At 41.4% G+C, this 23,544-nt stretch overlaps 1 protein-coding gene across 3 annotated transcripts in view; it reads right to left on the bottom strand.

Annotated features, from left to right (window-relative positions):
• Positions 1 to 23,544, bottom strand: part of sel (canopy family protein seele) — a 130,726-nt gene that overhangs the window by 95,051 nt on the left and 12,131 nt on the right. The window lies entirely within an intron of this gene.

Here is a 23,544-nt window from a genome sequence, read left to right as displayed (position 1 = left end):
GGGAGGCTCATCGGGTAATGATGTCAAAAACTTGTCTAGCCTCCTCTTGAAACCCTTGGTGCTGACTCCTTTTAGGTCTCTTATGTCTCTGGGTAGGCAATTGAAGAGATGTGGTCCTGCACCAAAAAAGCTCTCTGCCTGGATCATTTTTAACCCCTTCCATACGGTGCCGCACATGTAGGCGTCATGGACTTAGATCTCAGTGGCAGCAGCCAATGCCAGCCGTACGACGTGTCGTAATAATACTCGCATCATAAAATATAGTCACCGCTTATATCGATCGTTCTCTCTTTCACCCGCGAATTTTGAATACCACAGAGAATGGGATTCAGGGCACATTTGAGAGAATGTAAAAACACAGGGGCGACTACAATAAATATAATCAAGACGCCGATATGGCAGCCTCGCGAATACACTCGCTCCCCATGACGCCTACGTGTGCGGCACCGTATGGAAGGGGTTAAGTGTTGAGAGTAACTGTTTACAGCTTTCCCCACAAAGGTCCTACAAAATCTGGGGTGATGTTGTGCACTCAAGTCCCCCGGCGATGGGTTTGGTACAGTGCCCTCAAGTATCTTTAAGGCATATTTAATGATGTAACGCTCTCTGCATCTTTGGAGAGAGTATAATTGGAGGTTTTTCAGCCTCTCCCAGTAGTAGTAGTAGTAGTAGTTGTTGTTGTTGCTGTTGTTGTCGTCCCCTAGACTGTCTGTCCGAGCAGTCCCGTCTCCCCAAGGAATGTTACAGCCGAAACTGGGTTTTCCCACAAATCCTTTATAGAGTGTATGTTGTGTTGTTTGCGTGCATGATTGTGTATAATGCGGTCTTCCATTATGTGTTGTATGGTATGGGGTGAAGTGTTACATCCTGGGCAGCTGTTCACAATGTGGTCATCCAGCCTCTTCTGGTAGCTTAGAAGTGCTGGGTGGTGGCCACATCGCAGTCTGGCCAGGTGGACTCTGTCCTTTTGTGGGAGAGAGGATTCAGAAGGGTGGATATCAGGGGGTCTGGCATGCAGCAGCGTGTTGTCTTTCAGTGTGTTAATGGAGCGGTGAGTGATATGATTATGAATATGTTTCCGGAGACTGGTATTTGGTGGTTGTGGAGGAAGAGAAGAGAGTATCTGTGTGTGATACAGGTCTTTGGGTGTTGTTTTAATGTTTCTTGGTGTGTGTGGGTGTTCTGCTATGTAGTGTAGCAGGTGTGATGTGTTTGTGGTGGCTGCGGCAAGTGTTTGTGTGCCTCTCATGTTGAGGTGGTCCTTGACTTTGAGGACTTTTGTTTCATGGTGTAAATGGTCTGTAGGTGTTGTATTTGTGCAGCCTGTAATAGTTTTTAGGGCTTTGTTTTGTATGATTTGAAGGGTGTTGTGGTGTGTCTCACTGAGATTAGCAGCCCATGCAGGACTCGCATAATTCATCACTGAGTATATGCATTGTTTGTATATTGTTGTATTAGTTTCTTTGTTTTGTCCAAATGTTGTTCCAGTGATTGACTTGAGTGGTCCTGGAGCTGCAGCGTCTACGTCGAGGGACCACCCCCAAACCCCAAGAGTTGGGGGCCAAACGGCAGCAACCAGCCCTGGCCACCAGATCTACACAGGTGGCACCGATCACCAAGAGGAGCTACGACTGCCTTGGGGAGTACCACAATCCTTTTTCTCTCCCAGTAGTTGTTTGAGTCTCTGTCAATCCTCCTGACAAACACTCTTTGAACCTGTTCCAGCTCTTGGATCTCATTGATCCTATGTGGCGACCATAGCTGGCAGGCATACCGTATATACTCATCTATAGGTCGAAATCTTAAGGAATTTTTTTTGGCCAAAACCTAGGGGTCGACCTATACACAAGTAATAATCTTGTTAGGTTGAAATCCAGATATGACAAGAAAGGCTAGGAAGAACTCTTACCTTTTTTTTAGGTTCAGAAATCAAAATATTTACCTACTAGTTACTACCAGTAAACAATGGGGACATAAAATACACGGTACATACCAAAACATGTAAAATTCCTTTTAGATACGGTAACCCCATACTGTGGTTTTACCCGTTTGTTAAAATTCTTAGCACAAGCAAGCTTATTATATCATGTATACTATTATAGTACCCATAGTTGTTTAAAAAAAAATAATAAAATGATGTGATATTCTCAAATTTAGCTTTCTATATGGTATATATTATTGTTACCATTACCAAAACAATGCATGGAACTCACCATCACGAAAATAAACTGTTCAGTATTGCCAACTTGTTACTGTTACCAGATATTTTACCATAGGGTAGCAGAAAAAATGTAAGGCACATTTTTTTTTTATTTATTGACAGATACAAAAGTTTTTGTCCATTAAATGTAAACATAATTGAAACGTGTCATTTTGTTGTGTTATCCAGCTGCACAACAAGACATCTCGTGTTGCCACCAACCTGACACATACTTTAAGAACCACCAATTTGGAAGTAGTGTGCCAGACAAGTACATACATACATACATATACCAAGGCTTTTTCCCCCTTACAAGGGAGGTAGCCAAAAAGGGAAAGGCATAAAAACACTCCCACCCATTTCATCCCTACATACACTCCACACACCTCCCACCCTCCCTCTCATCTGAGCACCTCCTGGATGACGGGTCATCCCTGCACCCTGCCCACCGCCCTGGGTCAGAAGCAGTGTCGCAAGACACAGCACATCCACAGCAAGGCCGCTTCATTTAATCGGCGACCCCCCCTCTCCGTCCCCTCTTGCATATAAGGAGAGGACGGGGAGAAAATCCCTTCGGGCTGCGTCAAAATTTACTCACACATACTACCCCACCCCCCACCTCCCTGCCCATTCCTCCTCATGCAATCACAACATCATCCATATACAACCATTCTCCACTCACCTCTGTCTTCCGTCCTCTCCCTTCCTTCCTCAACAGACATTCCCCTCTTCCCCAAAGCCCCCTTCACCCCATCCATCCACCTCATCCTAGGACGTCCCCTCATGTTCACTCCCTCCACATCTGCCTTCCATACCTCTTTTACTAGTCTTTCTTCACTCATTCTTTCCATGTGTCCAAACCATCCTAATATTCTTTCATCAACCCTATCTCCCAAATCCTTTTTCACCCCTGTTCTCCTCCTCACCTCCTCATTTCTCACCCTATCCAGCCTAGTAACCCCCACCATACTTCTCAGACACCTCATCTCAAACACATGCCAGACAAGTAGGACGATAAAAGACATCACGAAGACGAAAATACACAACAACCAAACACCGAGCACCAAAGCTGGTGTTTATCATAATCCATGTTCAGGATGTGATAAAGTTTACATCGAAGAAACGTCACGCGACCTGAATACATGAATACGTGAACACCATTACGACATCAGGCATGATGTCACCACCAATGCATGTGTGACATAGAAACAAAGAAAACCATCTTATGGACTGGAAGAATGCAGAGCTGCTGATACGAGAACCAGACAAAATCCACAGGAAGTGTTTAGAAGCAGCAATCATTCAAGGAACGAACACTATTGAACAAAATAGGGGGATGTTCAACATCTCGCCCCACATAATTCCCCTAATACCCATGGCCAGCAAATTTTTTTTAAAATATTTAAACCACCTTTTGTGAACATTTTGCCCACGGACTTTTGGGCCAGCATTCTCAACCTTTCCCAATGTTCAATCCCCCTTCTCCTCCTCTCCCTTCCCCCCTACTTCTTTTCCCTCCCCATTCCCTCCTTTCCCCTTATTTAATCTCATGCATATGTATCTCAACTTGTAATAAGCGAAATGTCATACAAATTAAGGCTCCGTCCTCATATGGTGTTTAACTCATCAGTCTTGTCGGCAACTGCTACTTTCATGAAAAAAAAAAATTGGTAATCTGTTCAAGTTTTTCACTCTGCTGAAATGGCAACTTCAGTGAAATTTATTAAATATTAAAATCAGTGAACTTGAAAAAACATAAACCAAAATACATCAGAATTAATGAAGTGAAAAACCATAATAATTGTTATACCAGACAAGCCATGCCACTTCAAAGCATTAAGACAGTGGAATGCTCACAGCACCAAAACAAAAACAAGCCACTCGACCTAAACATGAGGTATATGGAAAATTCCAGATTTTTTTGCCAAAAATGGGGGGTCGACCTTTACACGAGATCGACCTATAGACAAGTATATACGGTAATCCATCTTTGACACCACAAGGGTCTTCCATAGAGGTAACAGGTGCTCTGGTGCTTGGGTTTTGAAGGTTCTCAGAAGCCACCCACTTATTCTTCTACCAAACTTTGCAGTTAGGGCTATGTGTTCTTTGAAATTACAATCACTGCTCACCCAAACTCCCAGGTCTTTGAGTGCCTCTTTTTCCTCTATTATTTCCTCTCCCACTTTGTATATAAAATTTTTGCGATCCATGTTTAGACCATATTTCAATACTTCAAATTTATTGTAGTTAAATTTCATGTTATTGACATCTGACCACTCACAAATTATTTTTAGGTCTTTTTACCAATTTTCTGTATCCTCTACAGTACATATTGCTCAGGATATTCTAGTGTCATCCGTGAATGATATCACCTTTGAGTCAGCTATATCTTTGTCGATGTCACTGATCATAATTAGGAATAAAAGTGGGCCAAGCACTAAATCTTGTGGCACTCCACTGATCACTGTCAAGTCTTTGGAGTGTGTACCTTCCACTAACACTTTCTCTTTTCTATTATGAAGAAAGCCTCTGAGCCAAATACTGAGCTTACAAATAATGCCACACTTTTTTACTTTGTGTTGCAAGATCCCGTGACCCACCTTATCAAATGCTTTAGCAAAGTCCAGGTACACTACATCTATGTTCTCCCCACATGCTACTTTCTTGAGTAAATCTGCATAAGGGTTGATTGATTTATGGAATTTTTGGCTCGAAGGCCAAGCGCCGGAGCCGGTAGGCCATTCAGCGCATATTTATTTTAGATTAAAAAAAAAATTAAATACATTAAAATTAAATTCAAGTAAAACAGTTACAACAATAAACATTCACGAACATACATCAACAACATACACTTACAAGCATTCATATACACAATTTTAAATTTCATAACATAAATCTGTCTTTTAAAAACTTTGAAACATTTTTCACACGAGCTTCCTCCCCTAAAATTTCTTTTAAAGATAAATCTGTTAAAAAATTTGCCCTGCATTTATCAGAGAATGCAGGGCACCGAGTTAAAATGTGTTTAATTGTTAAAACTACTTGGCAAGTGGGACATTGGGGGGCCAGCCTCTCTGCTCCACTTGCCATCAAAAATCTATGAGTGATGTAGGAATGGCCAATTCTCAGTCTTGTCAAGACAATGCTTGACCTTCTGTCCAAAGGAGGACACTTCCAAGGGTTCACCATGGGGTGAATTTCTTTTAGTTTATAACTGCCGTCCAGCCTTGTCCATTCTTCCTGCCACTTCCCCATTATGTAACAATGAATCACTTCTTTGAAGTCCGTATGTGGGACTTTTCGGTCTGTTGCTTGGTTGAGCTTAGTGGCGGCTTTGGCTGCAGCATCGGCCTGCTCATTTCCAGAGACACCCACATGGGACGGCACCCAGCAAAAGTTTACTTTTATTTTTTTTTCTGTTGTTGATTAGGATTAACCAGTCCTGTATTTCTAGGATCAAAAAGTGAAGAGGCAAAAATGTATTTACAGAGGTTAAAATGATCATGGAGTCTGTAAAAATAACAACGTTCTTGTTGCATGGAACAGAATTAAAAACAAATTTGAGGGCGTTGCTGACTGCCTGCAGTTCAGCCGTAAAAACAGAGCTAAAATCAGGCAACTTTCTCTTTAAAACTGTGCTATCACATACAACAGCACAATCAACACCATCTTGGGATTTTGATCCATCTGTATAAATAAAAATTGCATCAGCATGTACCGATAAATGTTCTAAAAATTCACTTTTTAGCTCTACAGCAGTTCTATTTTTCTTCTTTTTAAGAGGACATATTTCTGTGGGGCATTGGTTCCAAGGAGGGAATTTGGGAGGTGTGATCTCAGCAATTATGTTAGGAACAAGTCCTACCTTCTCTGTCCCAATTTCACATATCACTTCTAAAGGTTTTGGCAGAGTACTTTTCCTTGGAGCTCTGTCTACCGGCTGCTTTACAAATTTGAAGTTTGGATTCTGTTTGGATGTCAAGACACGAGATATATATCTAAGGCTAAATTCCTCCCTGCGAATATACAGGGGAGGAATTCCTGCGTCCATATACAAGCTATCCACTGGAGATGTTCTATAGGCTCCCGAACAAATCCGTAAAGCCGTATTGTGGACTATATCAAGCTTCTTCAGTGAACTTTTACATGCCGATCCATAATGAATGAATAATTGGGATTTATCTAGCGTCGCAACATCAATGGTCATTGACGCCGTAGTATTTATGATTAAGAAAAGGAAGTGGTAAAAAGCTCAAGAAATAAAATAAAAAAAGATTGAAATCTAAAGATCATTGAGAAGATCAATAGCACTAAGAAAATCAAAAATAGAATTTATATTGCAGTTATATCCCAGAACATTTCGAAGGGGCAGATCTCCATCTCTGTGTTTTGACAAATATTGTTGTCTTTCTTCATCATAACTGGGGCATTCCACCATAATGTGTCTAATGGTCATAGGAACAAGGCAATCATTACAAAATGGAGGAGGACTGCCCTCCATAAGAAAGCCATGGGATAATCTAGTGACCAATCCTCAACCAGCAAAGGGTTACTTCCTGTTTTCTGTTCAGCAATGTATAAGACCAAGGATGAATAGTATCAGTAATCTCTCTCATCTTGTTACCAGCCTCAAGATCCCATTGGAACTGCCAGAGAGATGAGATCTCAGCTTTGATTAGAGGGATATAATCTTCATAAGGTATAGGCCGTAAGCGAGGTAAGGGTGAGAGAGCGGCTTCCTTGGCCAATTTATCGGCCTGTTCATTTCCTGGTACTCCGACATGTGCTGGAACCCAGCAGAAGTTTATTTCATTACCTCGACTCTCGATTAAAAAAAGCCATTCTAAGATCTTTAAAACTATTGGGTGCCTTGAGTCGAATTGTTCTAGAGACTGCAAGACACTCTTTGAGTCACTAAAAATTGTAAAACATTTGCCTCTCTTTTTCATGTAGGATATAATCTCCACTGCGGACAGTATTCCTGTCAGTTCGGCTGTGAAATTAGATGCTGTATCAGGCAAGGTGCCCTTACAATTAAAATTATTTGAGAATATTCCAAAACCAACGCCAGCGCTAGTTTTGGAGCCATCAGTAAAAACAAACACAGAGGGTTGGTGGCTAAAAGAATGTTCTAAAAAGGCATTGCGTAGTTCGTAATCCTTGAAATCACGCTTACAACTGTTAGAATATTTACAGAAAGATACTGTGGGTAGTCTCCATGGCGGAACAACCGAATATTTAAAAGGGAGGATGGGAATCTTGGGAAGATTCATGTCCTCTAAAATCCTTTTCATCCGGTATCCAAAAGGCTTTGGAAGTCTGGGGTGATTGTTGAAACAAGTGCTGTTAAAATCTGTTTGAGCCGTTCTAAAAGCGAGAGAGTTGGGAAGCCTCTGCAATCTATGCCAGTATCTAATAGATGAGGTTTGGCGAATAAGATCTAACGACATTTCCCCTGCATTAACTAATAGACTTGGTATTGGGGAAGACTTGAATGCACCTGTGGCCAAACAGACTCCACTGTGGTGTATCGTATCTAAACTTTTTAGTCTGGATGGAGTGGTCGATGAGTAAAACTCGCATCCATACTATAGTTTTGATAAAATAAGGGAATGATGTAACCGTAAAATTGTTCTGCGGTCAGCGCCCCATGAGGTATGTGCTAAAACTTTTAAAATTTGCAATGTCTCTAGACATCGTGTCTTCAGGGTTTTCAGGTAGGGTACCCAAGAAAGGTGCTTATCAAAAATAAGTCCTAAAAACCTGGTTTCGTCAACACAGGGAATCTGGTCATCCTTTAACCAAATGGTAGGGTCAGGATGCAGACTTCTTAGTCGGCAGAAATGTACGACAACAGTTTTGCTGGGTGAAAATTTAAAACCATTACTATCGGCCCATGAAACTATTTTATTGATGCAGAGTTGTAGTTTTCTTTCAGCTATTGCCATGTTACTAGCTCTAAAAGAAATGGAGAGGTCATCTACAAAAAGGGTGGCAAGTATATCAGGAGGAATCACAGATGTCACCCCATTTATAGCTAAACTAAAGAGAGTGACACTGAGAACACACCCCTGAGGACCTTCTTCCTGTTGTCTTATTTCAGATATGATGTTCCCAACTCTTACTCTAAAAACACGATTTGCTAAAAAGTTCTTGATGAAAAAGGCCATTTCTCCTCGAATGCCAATAGCATGTACAGCCTTAAGAATACCATGCTTCCATGTGGTATCATATGCTTTCTCTAAGTCAAACAAAACACTGATATGATGTTGCTTAGAGACAAAGGCTTTACAAATTGAAGATTCTAATCGAAGTAAGGCATCAGCAGTGGAGTGCATGCGACGGAAACCACATTGAATATCAGATATGATTTGGTTTCGTTCAAGATACCAGACTAGTTGTGCATTGACCATTTTTTCTAAAATTTTGCACATGTAGCATGTGAGGGCAATAGGACGGTAATTTGATGGAATTGAACCATCTTTATTAGGCTTAAGAAAAGGTAAAATTATACCCATTTCCCAAATACTGGGAAACGAATGTTCAAACCACATCCTATTAAGAAGTGCAAGAATAAAGCCTTTAGTTACTGGAGATATATGTTTCAACATGGCATATGTAATGTCGTCAGGACCTGGAGAAGTATCACTGCAGGAGTTCAAAGCTGAATCGTATTCCTTTTCAGTGAAAGGGAGGTTATAGGATTCTTCATGAGGGGCAGTGAAGTCAAGATTACGTTGTTGTTCTCTCATTCGGTATTGATATCCAGGAGAGCTGTTGTCTGGTTTAGATATATTAGCAAAATGATTTGCTAAGGCATTACTGACGTCTTTAGGGTCAAAGACCAAAGAGCCATCTAATTTTAAAACAGGTGGAGGGCTAATGGTGTATTTCCCCGATATTTTTCTCAAGTTTTTCCAAACGATTTATGCCGGTGTTCTATAGTTGAATGATGATACAAATTTAGCCCAAGACTGATGCTTTGCTTCTTTGTGTACGTCGAAGTAATGCCCTGCTTTTACGATAAGCAACTAAATTCTCATCATTTCTATGGCGATGTAATCTAGTCAGAGCTCTTCGTGTTGCTCTATGTAGATTTCGTATGGTGTCAGACCACCATGGTACAGGGTGTCTCCTAAACTTTCCAGATGACTTTGGGATGGAATTAATGCCAGCAGTGTAGAGTGTGTCATTTAAGTACTCCAGTGCAGCTTCTACTGAAGAAAAACTATCAATACTGTTCTGGACAGTACTCAATTCTTCAAACTTGGTCCAGTCGGCTTTTTCAGTGCACCAGCGAGGAATGCCATCTGTAGGAGCACCTTCCTGTGTATTCAATACAGTGGGATAGTGATCACTGCTTCGTAAGTCATCAAGGACTTTCCATTCAAAGTCCAAAGCACAATTTGAGCTGCAGATCGATAAATCTATACATGATGTAGAGCCAGTCTGAATGTGATGAGTAGGTTCACCAGTATTTAAAACAGTAATGTCCTCCTGCTCCAAAATAGATGAAATTAGATTTCCTTTCTGATTTGAGGTAACATCACCCCATAATGGGTGATGAGCATTAAAGTCACCCATAATGACGAATGGCTGAGGTAACTGTTGAATAAGATTTAACAGACTATCTTTGGTTATATTAGTACTTGGTGGTAGATAGAGGGAGCAGACTGTATATCTGCGATTCAAGCCAGCTTGTATCGCGACAGCTTGCAATCGAGATTGAAGAGGGATGGGAACATGAGGTATATCTTTACGGATATACAACATGCTTCCCCCATGGATACCAATATCTGGATCATATGTAGTACGGTATGCTTTGAAGTCTTTAGGGCATGGGGTGAATGAGTCTAACATTATTTCTTGTAAGGAAATAATATTAGGTTGTTGTTGTTGTTGTCGTTCCCTAGACTGTCTGTCCGAGCAGTCCCGTCTCCCCAAGGAAGGCCACAGCCGAAACTGGGTTTTCCCACAAATCCTTTATAGAGTGTATGTTGTGTTGTTTGCGTGCATGATTGTGTATAATGCAGTCTTCCATTATGTGTTGTATGGTATGGGGTGAAGTGTTACATCCTGGGCAGCTGTTCACAACACGGTCGTCCAGCCTCTTCTGGTAGCTTAGAAGTGCTGGGTGGTGACCGCATCGCAGTCTGGCCAAGTGGACTCTGTCCTTACGTGGGAGAGAGGATTCAGAAGGGTGGATATCAGGGGGTCTGGCATGCAGCAGTGTGTTGTCTTTCAGTGTGTTAATGGAGCGGTGAGTGATATGATTATGAATATGTTTCCGGAGGCTGGTATTTGGTGGTTGTGGAGGAAGAGAAGAGAGTATCTGTGTGTAATAAAGGTCTTTGGGTGTAGTTTTAATGTTTCTTGGTGTGTGTGGTTGTTCTGCTATGTAGTGTAGCGGGTGTGATGTGTTTGTGGTGGCTGCAGCAAGTGTTTGTGTGCCTCTCATGTCAAGGTGGTCCTTGACTTTGAGGACTTTTGTTTCATGGTGTAAATGGTCTGTAGGTGATGTATTTGTGCAGCCTGTAATTGTTTTTAGGGCTTTGTTTTGTATGATTTGAAGGGTGTTGTGGTGTGTCTCACTGAGATTAGGAGCCCATGCAGGACTCGCATAATTCATCACTGAGCGTATGCATTGTTTGTATATTGTTATATTAGTTTCTTTGTTTTGTCCAAATGTTGTTCCAGTGATTGACTTAAGTGCGTTAAGTCTAGGTGTGCATTTGTTTTTTATGTTTGTGAGGTGTTGTTTGAAAGACATGGATGTATCGTATGTTACACCAAGAATTTTCGGTGTGTTTGTGTGTGGTATCAGAGTGTTGTTGATGTAGAGATGAGGTATGTATTTGTGTTCTTTTGTCCAGTTGGTGAGAAGTGTTGCTGTAGATTTGGTTGGAGCTATTTTGAGTCTGTTTGTGATGAACCATGTGTTGAGTGTGTCAAGGTAAGGCTGGATTATTTCTGCAGCTTTGTCTGTGTTACGATGTGTGCATGTGATTGTTATGTCGTCTGCATAGGAAGAGATTTGTATTTCTGAGGTGTCTGGCGTGGGTAAGTCATGCATGTATAGATTAAATAATGTGGGGGATAGAACTGAGCCCTGTGGTACTCCGTTCTTAATGTTTCTGATGTGCGATGATTGGCCATTATATGACACATGAGCATTCCTGCCTGCCAGATAATTGGCCAGCCATCTTTTGGTGTTATTGTGCATGTCTGTGTTATATATTTTATTTGTTAGGTTGTGGCGGGGGATAGCATCAAAAGCTTTACTAATGTCCAATGTTATAAGAAGTGTTCTGTGGTGGGGCCTATCTGAATTGATGCCATCTAAAATTCTTTGTGTGAGGTTTGTCAGAAGAGTGTTTGTGGAGTGTAGTGGCCTAAAACCGTGTTGTGAGTCAGCAAGGGGAATATATGGTGTGACAAGTTTAAGTATTAGGCGTTCAATGACTTTAGAGGGGGTGCAGAGAAGTGTGATTGGGCGGTGCGATGTTGGGATTGTTGGGTCTTTGTTCGGTTTTGGAATGGTGATTATTTTACCATGCTTCCAGATGTCAGGTATAGTGTTGTGTGAATAGCTGTAGTTTGCAATGTTTGTGAGTGCGTGTATACCTTGTGGTCCAATGTGTTTTAGGTGGATGTTGCTTATGTTATCAGGGCCACAGGCAGATGAGTGCTTGAGACTATGCATTATGAGTTTTGTCTGACTGTCTATGAAGGGTGTATAGTCTGAGTCTGTGGGAAAGTCTTTCTTACGTCGAATGGTGCGTCGGTCGTCAGGGTGAGATGTAAGATGGCTCGTCTGTGCAAAATGACGTATGAGTGCGTTTGCTTGTTGTCTGTTTGAGGGTAGATTATCTGTTGTTGTGATTATTGCTGTGTGAGAGCGTGTAGTGTTAGTGTTGGATAGTGTGATGCTGTTGAGTGTTTTGTACAATTTGCTGGTGTTTGTTTTGTGATCAAGTGTATTGATAAAGTTTTGCCAATTTTGTGTTTTTTGTTCATGTATTTTATTGGCAATCACAGTGTTTAGTGTTTGTATTTGGTCTGCTATGTTTTGAGGGATAGGTGTGGGGGTATCGTGTTTAAGTGTGTCACGTTGTCTGATGAGGCCTTGGATTTCTGGTGTGAAGTTGGGGTTGTGTGATTTTCTGTTGCCTCTAGGGATGTATCTCTTGTCTGCGTTTTGTATGATTGTATTAAAAGCGTGCACAGCATTGTTTATGTTTGTGATTGGTGTACTGTTAAGTGTTTCAAAATGTTGTTCTGTCTCTTCATTAAAGGCTTCCCAGTTAGCTCTCTTGTAATTGGTGTAAGTGTGTCTGTGGCCAGCTGGGGTGCATCTTGTTTTGGTGGTGATGATGATTGGAAGGTGGTCAGAACCAAGGGCTCCGACCACTCTCCATGATGTTGTTGGGGTTAGGCAGGGGGAGCAAAAGGTGATATCAGGAGAGGAGGGAGTGTAGAGGGCTTGGTATGGGATATGTGTATGATTATGCGTGTTGTTCATGATAGTCAATGAGTCGAATTGAGTCTGTATATCAAGCCCTCTGTCTGTGTCAGGGTTGTCGACAAACCAGGCAGACGACTTGGCGTTGAAGTCACCACCCATGATCAGGTTGGGGATTGAGGTTAGTTGGCTGAGTTGAGGTCTGAAGGTGTTTGGAACTGTGGGGGATGATTGGGGGGGAATGTACATGTTAACTATTGTTAGTGTTGAATTGTTGCCTGTGCGGATACGAATGGATTGGGTTTCTGTTGTGTTATCTGTGGTAGGGAGGAGAATTTTGGTTGTGGCACTTGTGTCCACAAAACAGATGGAATGGTGGATCAGGGTGATGAGTCCACCGCCATTGCCGTCAGTCCGGTCTTGTCTGATGGTGGTGTAATTATGAAATGATGGTGTTTTGTGTGAGTGTCTTAATTTTGTTTCTTGTAGAATTGCAATGTGTATGTTGTGTTGTTTAAGAAAGTGTTCAAGTTCATGTTTTTTAGTGTTAATACCGTCAATGTTGTGTTGTAATATGTTGATGTTGTGTGTTCTGTATGTGTTGTATGTTGCCGTTTGGGGTTGAGGTTGGGGTGGTAGTGGGGAAGGTGTAGGATCTGGGTCAGAGGGGGGGAAAGGAGAGATCGGGGACAAAGGAAGGTTGCTGGTCATGGATTAGCAGTTTCAATTCCTCATACTTGGCTCTTAGTCCCTGACAATTCCATTGGAGCAGAGTGAATATATCTATGGTTCAGGGAATGTCGGGAGGTGTTGTTACCCGACTTCTTGGTCTTAGATTGTGGGATTGAATGGACCTCTGCTTTAACTGGAAGTTTTGGTGGTTTTGACGATTTAATTCCAGGTTTAATTTTAGGAGGACCTTCTTTAGGCCTACCAGAGGTGGTAGAACTTCCCTGTGGCCCTATAGGTACAGGGGGAGGGACTACTTTCTCTATAGGTACAGAAGGATTGATTGATTGATCCTTCTAGGTTGAGGGAAAGGTTTCCCACTCCCCTCTCAGGGGTGGGAAGAGGGCCACTATCTGGGCCCTTGGGTGATGGTGTAGGGCCTCCCATGGCCCCAATATGGGAAGAGTTGTTAGATGGCATTTTGGATACAGCTGTTGTTGAATCTCTATTCTTAATTTTGCCACTTGGGCAATCCAAAGAGTCTGAACTCCGTGTTCGCTTATTGCGAGTTAGTTGGTCAACTGATGGGTTGGTTGATTGTTTGTACTTTATCTGGTGTGACTGATCGGTCTCCATTTTATCCATATTAGGTTGTGTTTTAGTGGCGAGGTGGCCTGTAGGCTGAAATTTGTTACCAAGGGCTTCTGAGTATGTCTTAGTATTAAGTTTTAATGGATCAATCACTTTTCTTCTTGCTTCAGAGTAGCTAATATGTTCTCTGACCTTTATATTTAGGATTTGTTTTTCTAGTATATATTTTTCACATGATCGAGAGGAAGTTGGGTGTTCTTCATGACAATTAAAACATTTTGATGTTTTCGTACATTCTCCATGTTCGCTTTCACTGCAATTGACACAAATCGGTGGTGTTCCTGCTAATTTCTTGCGACATGTGGTGAATGTATGACCAAACATTTGGCAGTGGTAACATCTTCTTGGTGAAGGTATATATGGTCTAACCTTCAGTTTATACCAAGCAGCAGATATTGATGATGGAAGGTTAAGTAGGTCAAATGTTAAGATTATTAGAGGTTGGTCTACAAGAGTGCCATTTTCTTTTCGTTTCATTCGGCAAACACTTGAAACGTGCTGGGATTTCAACTCTGTTAAGAGCTTTTCTTCAGAAAACCTCAGCAGTTCCTTGGAGTAGAGAACTCCTCTACACTGGTTGAGTGTCTTGTGGGGGGTGCAATCTGCCTCATGCCCAGCAACTTTTCCAATGTTCTGCAATTTTGAGCTCTCTTCTGGAGAGTTAACCTCTATCAGTAGTGATCCACTATTTTGGGGGATGATTTTGGGTTCCCTGCCAATACATTGGATAATTTCTCTATGGATATCAAAAATGTCTAAAGAGTCAATGGGGTTGTCATTGGGCATGGATAAAGTTAAATATTTATTATAATGGGACTCAAAAATCCGAGGCAAACTTCCAATTGTCCTCGTGGATTAGTTAGAGGGGGGAAAGACTTTTCTTTATTTCTATTTTTCCGCTGTGGTTTAACGGAATAGGGTTCCAGTGCGATGAAAGACTGTGGACTTTCATCTCTAGAACCAGTAGAGGCCTTGCTCATATCCTTGGTCATGCATAGGTCATCAGCGTTAGGAGAGTTCTCTCTTAAGGGTTTGTCTTGACCGCAGTGAGGGTGACCTTACTGGGGGCGGTTCCCCAGTCAGGTGGTTATGAGGCAAACTATGTTTGGGGCACCTTTTCTAGCCCCCTCCCCATGTGGGGTGAGCAGAGTGGATCCTGAGTAGGGCTGCTCAGTCATGTGGGTAGCTACCGAACCGTGCTGTTGCCTCGATCCCAATACGAGAGCGATTTATCTTGCCCACACCGCCTATGTGTAGTTCGTGACTAGAGGCTTCCAGAGATCACCTTCTCCTGCCCCCATCGTCACTAGCCATCGCCATAGGGCATTCTTTTGCCGCTACTGAGAGGGGCGGCTGAAAATTAGGTCGGAGGGATGGAACAGCAAGCGGAAGAGAAGAGAGGAGTGGAAAAGCAAGTTTAAGAGGAAGCCCTGTGCGGGGAAACAAGAGCCCCGCCCGGGGATCGGCATTAGTCGCCTCTTACGACACGCAGCCGACTTGGCAGGGGCTATATTCTATACTACACCCCCTAGCCCCAGGGGGCTGCCGATCCATAAATTTGACATCCGTAATCCATTTTGCTAAGGCACAATCTTTGGTAAAGCCTTATTAAAGTAACACGATCTGCTCTCCAGTTGAAACGAGACACTACCTTTAGTATATTAAGTCGCTGTTTAACAATGTACACAACCTCGTTTATGTGATTTGTGAATGTCAACCTTTTATCCAAAACCAGACCCAAGTATTTTACTTCATCTTCATATGGTAATATGACACCCTCTAAGAATAGTGTTGGTATCTCTTCCTTGCGTCTTAGTCTGGAAAACCTTATGGCTTTGGTTTTTTCAGCAGAGAATCTGAAGCCCCTGCAATTAGCCCATGCTGTTGCTAAGTTAATAACCTCTTGAATCTTTTGGCCCGTTTCTAATGTTGTCGATTTGCTGCACACAATAGCGAAGTCATCAGCATAAGCCAATCCATGAACTCCTGTGGGAACTTATTCTAATAAACTATTAATGGCTATGCCGAAGAGTGTAGGACTCAGAACACTTCCTTGGGGAATCCCTTCCTGTTGAAGATATGCACTAGAGAAAGAAGAGCCCACTCTGACTTTTAGATAATGGTCAGATAAGAAGTCCTTTAAACAACTGAACATATTACCCCCGATACCCCACTCTGCAACTTGCTTCAGAATGCCTCCCCGCCAGGTAGTATCGTAGGCATTTTTCAAGTCAAAAAACAAACCAATGCTAGAGTTCTGAATTGCGAAGGCATTCTGAATCTCACGAGTGATAAAAAGTAAGGGATCCAGAGTGCACTTATTTCTTCTAAATCCAAACTGTCTGTTAGATAGCAGATTTTTAGATTCCAAAAACCAAATTAAACGCGTATTAACCATTCTTTCATAGATCTTACAAATGCAGCTTGTGAGAGCAATAGGTCTGTAACTTTGTGGGTCATGAGAGTCTTTTCTTGCCTTTAAGATTCTTATGATGATTGAAGTCTTCCAAGATTTAGGAGAAGATCCACAAGACCAAAATTTGTTCAGCACATTTAAAAGGAATTTCTTCGACGATATGGATAAGTGACCAACCATGGAATAAAGAATGTCATCCTCTCCAGGAGAGGTTGGGGAGGATAAAGATAAAGCATGATCCATTTCTTCCAAGGTGAAGAGAAGATTATATGCCTCCAAGTTCGTATTGGTAGGAGGAATAATCGTGGTCTTGGCTCTAATTCTTCTGAAATCATCTGAATAATGTAGTGGGCTTGAAATATCAGCATAATGTCTTCCAAAAGCCTCTGCTACTTCTCTTGTATCTGATATAAAAGAGTCATTTATCTTCAGAATGGGTAAAGGAGATGGAGTAAACTTTCCTTGTAATTTTTTAATCCTATTCCATACTAAGATAGGGGAAGAGTCATATTTCAATTCGCTAATATATTTAATGAAGGATTCCCTCCTTGCTTTCTTGAAGATTTTCTTCTGCTTTGCTCGAGCTCTTCTGTACGTTATCTTGTTGACTAAACAAGGGTATCTCCGATATCTACAGTATTATAGCAAGTTCTTGTAATCTTTCTGCTTAAAGCACATTCATCGCTCCACCAGGGGACTACTGGGCGTTGAGGTTTACCAGCTGTCCTAGGAATGGAAGAGAAAGCACCAGAGAGCATCATGTCTAGCAGGTAGTCATATGCATCAAAGTTATTACCAAAATCACTAGTCTTATAATTAATCTCTGTGGATCTCCTAAATAATTCCCAATTAGCCTCTCCTGTCTTCCATTTAGGTAAGCAACAGGAGGGAGTGTTCTTTAAATATTTGATATGGATTGGCCAGTGGTCGCTACCATGTAAATCTTCATCTATTGACCAACTGTAGTCTAATCTTTAGGATGATGAACAAATAGTTAGGTCTATAGCAGAACTTGAGTTGTGAAAGACATCAAACCTAGTTTTGGAACAGTCATTCATCAAAATGACATCGTTACTATCAATAAATTCTTCAATCATATTGCCCCAGGGGTCACACCTTGATTCACCCCATAGAGGATGTTTGGCGTTAAAGTCACCCATTACAATAAAAGGCTCAGGGAGCTGGTCAACCAAAGATTGTAGGTCATTTAACTCAAACTGACGGGGGTGCTTATATATGTCTACGAGTTGATCTTCCAGTTCAGGTTCCAAATATAAAGAACATAAAGTGATCCATTTAGTGGTAAAGATTTGTACTGCACAAGCCTGCAACACCAAATGTAGGTGGACACTTCTGTGGTTTACAGATTTCTTAACAATGATACCAGTACCTCCATGGGCACGACCCCCAATCATAGGAGATCTGTAAAATTTATAATTAAGTCCAACATTAGGGGATAAATTGCCAAGCACAGTTTCTAGTAGACAAAAAACAAACACATGTTCTTTAAAGAGAATCCCAACCTGCTCTCGATGAATATTCCATTGAATTATGGACATTATACTGTTTTCTTTTTCTTTTTTGGGTCTACTGGTCTGGTAAGAGAAGTCTGGGAGAGAGAGGGTTTACAAGGTGGGTTCTTTTCTAATTTCTTTGCTTTCGCGGGTGGCATCCTCCTCTCTGACAATGGTCCGACCGACGATGTAGAGTCCGGGTTATTAGTGCCTTTCTTAGATTGCTTATCACAATTTGGGGAAGAAGATGGAGATGAGGGTGGACTGTGGAGTCTTTTACTGCACACAGCTTCAGACTCCATAGCTTCACTTTTGTGTGCCTCAACTGGGTGAGGCACATCAGTTCGCGATTCCTTTATTGGGGAGCCCCCCCGAGTTTGGAAGTTTGACTGATTGAGAGGAGGCTTTATTAGAGGAACCCTGTGGGGTTTCAGCAATGAGAACTTTAGGTGCCCCTCTAGATGGGGCAGGAGGCATTCCCTCAACTGGGGATGGGAGAACCTCCGCAGAGGAGGGTTGACGAGTACTACAATTTCCAACTTGTGGAGAAGAATGATTAGGTCTAGTAGTGACTCTTTCACGCTGAGTTCAGCATTTCACGCTGGGTTCAGCATTTCTTTGATCCTCATTGCTTCTGAGCACCTCTACCGAGTGAGGCACACTAGTCAGCAATCCCTCTACTGGGGAGTCCCCCAAGTCTGGAAGAGAGATTGCCTGAGAGGAGGCTTCATTACAAGAAGCCTGTGAGGTTTCTACAATAGAAACCTTAGGTGCCCCTCCAGATGGGGCAGGGGACACCCCTTCAACAAGGGGTGAGGAAACCTCCGCACAGGAGGCTTCAGGAGTACTAGAAATTTCTACTTGAGAAAAAGAAAGACCATTAGGTTTCATAGTAACACTTTTACATTGAGGCTTGGGTTCAGTGTTAACAGAAGAATTCATATTGGCATTTTTATTTCTATTGGCTTCTACTGTTGGCTGATCCACTTTACTATATGTTTTAACAACATGACTGTATCTTTTGGAATTACTTAGTAGTCTTTTAGCATGTCCTACACTTATATGTTCTGCATGAGCTTTTAGTAGTATTTCCTGTTCCTTCTTATAAATTACACAGTTCTTATTTCTGGCATCATGCTCTTCTTTACAATTTATACAAACTGTTGGGTGGGAACAATCCCCATGTTCAGGCTGAGCACATATCAAACACACTTTGTCCCTTGCACATCTGCAGGAAGGATGGCCAAAACCATAGCAGTTAAAGCATTGAAGGGGACGGGGCTTAAACTGCTTCACATAAACAATATCTTTTTCTATCTCTACATAATGAGGTAGATCTTCACCACAAAAACTTCGGATAATCATAGAAGAACGAGGGATTTTAGCAAACTTCCAAACATTAGTTGGGCACATTTCTAAAATCTCTTCATCAAAGTCATACAGATCTCTATTAAAAATTACCCCTTTGGCATAACTAAAGGTATAGTGGGGTTTAACTTCCTTAATGTCCGATTTCTGTTTCAAGTTAAGCACCATGGCAGCTTGTTCATAAGATTTTACATGAATTAAGAAGGAATTTCTTCCAAATCATGATACCTGGGAGTTATTCAAATTACCACAGCCAAGGTGACTCTTCAAGAATCTTCTAAACTCAAACAAGTTAGCACGTTCTTTTGCAAGAATGATGAGCCACTTGGCTGGGTTGGGAGGTCTCTGCACACTTTCCTTCCTTTCCTCTACTGGCTTTTCTGGATAAAAGATATCCAAGTTAGGTGGCACTCTACCAACAAGTTGGGCTGAAGATTCATTCTCATTACAATTATTATAATCCAAGCAGGCAGCAGCTGCATCCTGATTAGAAAGAAACGAGATCCACACTAGCCAAGCTTTAAAGTTGTCAGTTAGTTTAACTCTGATCTCTTTAATTTGTCCAAATTTACGGAACTTTTCATACAAGTCTGTATAACTCTTATCAAGAGAGACATATTGTAAATGTAAGATTCTATGACTATTAGGGGCAGTATTTGATTGATTGATTTTACCGAAGTCCTTTTTCAAGCCGGAGTCGTCAACTGGGGTTTTTATTTTTGTTGAGTCAATATTGTCAACTTTAGGATTGGCAATATTAGGAGAGGGATCGGGGGGTTTAGGAGGAGGTTGGTTTATGGAGTTTTTGGCTAGTATGCCAAGCGCCGGAGCCTGGGGCCATTCAGCGCATATATATCTACTTATTCTTTAAAACATTTGTTTCAGTTCATCCACTCAATTTCTGTAGAAATTTAGATATGGTAAAACAAATCTATTTCCTTTAAAAAACATTTTATCCAATCTATGGGAGCGTCTTCTCCTAAAACTTTAGTGATGGTAAGCCCTTCTAACAGATTGTTTCTTCTAGCAGAGCTGAATTGTGGGCATTCCTTTAAAATGTGTTTTACTGTAAGATTCTTTCGACAAGTGGGGCAGAGGGGAGCCTGTCTCTCTGCTCCAGTCGTCAACAGGTACTTGTGGGTTAAAAAGGTGTGTCCAATTCTAAGGCGAGTCATGACGATACCTGTCCTCCTGTCTCCCTGGAAATGACTCCAAGGGACGACAGAGAGTTTGATGGATTTGAGCTTTAAATTGTTATTTCTATTATTCCATTGAAGTTGCCACTGTTCTCTGGTGTAACTTCTAATGCGGTTTTTAAAATCCATTTTGGGGATTTTGAGTTGGGAGATATGTGCCAGCCCAGCTGCTTCTTTAGCTGCAGTATCAGCTAGCTCGTTTCCTTTTATTCTCACATGGGAAGGCACCCAGCAGAAGTTCACAGTTATTTTCTTTCTGCTACTGAGGAGGACCAGCCAATCTTGTATTTGTCCGATAATGGGGTTGACTGGTAATATTGATTTTATTGATGTTAAAATGCTCTTACAGTCTGTATATGACAAATTTTTTGTCAGATGCATTGTTAAAAATATAAATTAAAGCATTAAGAACTGCCAGCAGTTCTGCGGTAAAAATAGAAATGTTAAAATGAGCTCTCTTTTTTATAATAGATTGAGGGGTAATCACTGAGAAACCCACTCTGTCTGCAGTTTTTGATCCATCAGTGTATAGACTAGTTGCATCTGTGTGGGTCCTGCTGTGTTCAAGGAATTTACTTCTAAGTTCGGACTCTGGGCAGCTATTTTTCTTACACCAGAAAGTGCAAATGTTGATTTCGGGTCTACACCAGGGAGGGTATTTAGCTGGTAAACTTTCTTCGACGTATAGAGGGGTCAGATCTATGTTCTTGGCACTATTTTCCAGTCTAACTTCCAGTGGTTTGGAGAGCTTAGGTCGAATTGGAGCTCTGTCTTTGGGTGTTTTAGCAAACTTGTAGTTGGGGTTGTTTTTTGATGACAGTACTCTTGTTAAGTATCTCAATCCTAGTTCCTCCCTTCTAATTGGAAGAGGAGGAATGCCAGCTTCAACATTTAGGCTGTCTATGGGTGACGTTTTATATGCACCTGTGCATATGCTATAGTATAGCCATGTTTTGGATGACATCTAGTTTTTCTAAGGTGGTTTTACAGGCGGCCCCATAGATTTGGCATCCATAATCTATCTTGCTTAGGCACAAGGCTTGGTATATTCGTATCAGAGTTGTTCTGTCAGCTCCCCAGTTGAAACGTGAAACTACTTTTAAGACGTTGAAGCGTTGTTTCACGTTATGTATTATTTCATTAATGTGTGTATTAAAGTTTAGTTTTTTGTCAAGGCTTAGTCCTAGGTACTTGATCTGATCCTCGTATGGAAGAATAGAGTTTTCCAGCATTAGGGTTGGGATTTCTTCTCTTATCTTTCTTCGGCAGAAGCGGACTGCTTTAGTTTTCTCCGGGGAGAATTTAAAGCCTCTCTTTTCTGCCCATGCAGTGGTACAGTTAATGGCAGTCTGTATTTTCTGGCTTGCCTCCAGTGCTGATGGTCTGCTACAGATTAGAACAATGTCGTCTGCATATGCCAAGCTATGCACTTCGATCGGTACTTGTTCTAGTAGTCCGTTGATGGCTATGTTGAACAGTGTTGGGCTGAGGACACTTCCTTGGGGTATGCCTTCCTCCTGGGTGTAAGGTGAAGAGAGAGATGAACCTACTCTTACTTTTAGGATACGATCAGTAAGAAAATCTTTAATTGCAAAGAACATGCTTCCTCCTATACCCCATTCGGCAAGTTGTTTTAGGATGCCACCATGCCAGGTGGTGTCATAAGCCTTTTCTAGATCGAAAAAGACACCTATGGTTTGGCTCTGTGTAGCGAAAGCATTCTCAATTTCTCGGGTAAGAAATATCAGTGGGTCTATAGTGCTTCTGTTTTTTCTGAAGCCAAACTGTCTGTTTGAGAGGAGATTTTTCGACTCTAAAATCCATACAAGGCGCGTGTTGATCATTCGTTCATATATTTTGCATACACAACTGGTTAGAGCAATGGGTCTATACCCTTCAGGGAGACTGGGTTTTTTTCCTGGTTTTGGTATGGTTATAATGATCGAAGTCTTCCACGACTTTGGTGAAGATCCTGTAGTCCAAAATTTGTTTTGTATATTTAGGAAAAATTCTTTGGTGCATGTAGGAAGATGTGAAATCATTGAGTAAATTATATCATCCTCACCAGGTGAAGTTGGAGATGATAGAGGTATTGCGTGCTCTAGTTCAGTTAGTGTAAAGGGGAGATTATATGCCTCCGTGTTTTTACTTTTTGGAGGGACAATTATTGTACTTTCTCAAATTTTTCTGAAGAAGGGAGTGTAGTGGAGAGCACTTGAAATGTTTGTGAAGTATCGTCCAAACGTTTCCGCTACCTCAAGGGGATCAGAAATTATTTCATTGTTAATTTTAAGGATGGGTAATGGAGATGGTACAAATTTTCCCATTAGTTTTCGGATTCTATTCCATACTAAGCTTACGGGAGAGTCTTGTTTCAATTTACTTATGTATCTGATGAACGATTCTCTCCTTGCTTTTTTGAAAGTTTTCTTTTGTTTGGCCAGCGCTCTTTTGTAAGTTATTAGGTTAACTGTTATAGGTCGTCTGTTGTACTTTTTGTAGCAAATTCTAGTGATTTTTCTGCTTAAGGCACAGGCATCTGTCCACCATGGAACTAGAGCGCGTCTAGGATTTCCTCAAGTTTTTGGTATAGACTTCATGGCCCCATTAATCATAATTCTCTCGAGGTGTTCGTAGGCAACATAGGCATTTGGAAAATCTTCATTATTTTTGTCAATTTTTGTGAAGTCTTGGTATGTTCTCCAATCTCCCTCCAACTTTCCATTTTGGTAAACAAGGGGATGGAATATTTCTATTTAATTTCATATGGATAGGAAAGTGATCGTTTCCGTATAAATTTTCGTCTACAGACCATTGGTATTCTGGTTTCAATGAAGAGGAGCAGATCGTGAGGTCAATGGCAGATTTAGAATTGTGGGTGATATCGTACCTGGTTGGGGAACCTTCGTTTAGTAGTACAATGTCGTTATTGTCTAGTAGGTTTTCTACTATATTGCCCCAACGATTACATGTTCTTTCTCCCCACAGCCTGTGTCTGGCATTAAAATCCCCCATTAAAATGAATGGTTGGGGTAGCTGGTATATTAGGTTCTGTAGGTCTTCCA

The sequence above is a fragment of the Oratosquilla oratoria genome, chromosome 6 (assembly GCF_046742065.1).
Source record: "Oratosquilla oratoria isolate Oo_2021 chromosome 6, ASM4674206v1, whole genome shotgun sequence".
Taxonomy (NCBI): domain Eukaryota; kingdom Metazoa; phylum Arthropoda; class Malacostraca; order Stomatopoda; family Squillidae; genus Oratosquilla; species Oratosquilla oratoria.
The sequence above is the reverse complement of the archived record's forward strand: the minus strand, read 5'-3'. Positions and strand labels throughout refer to the sequence as shown.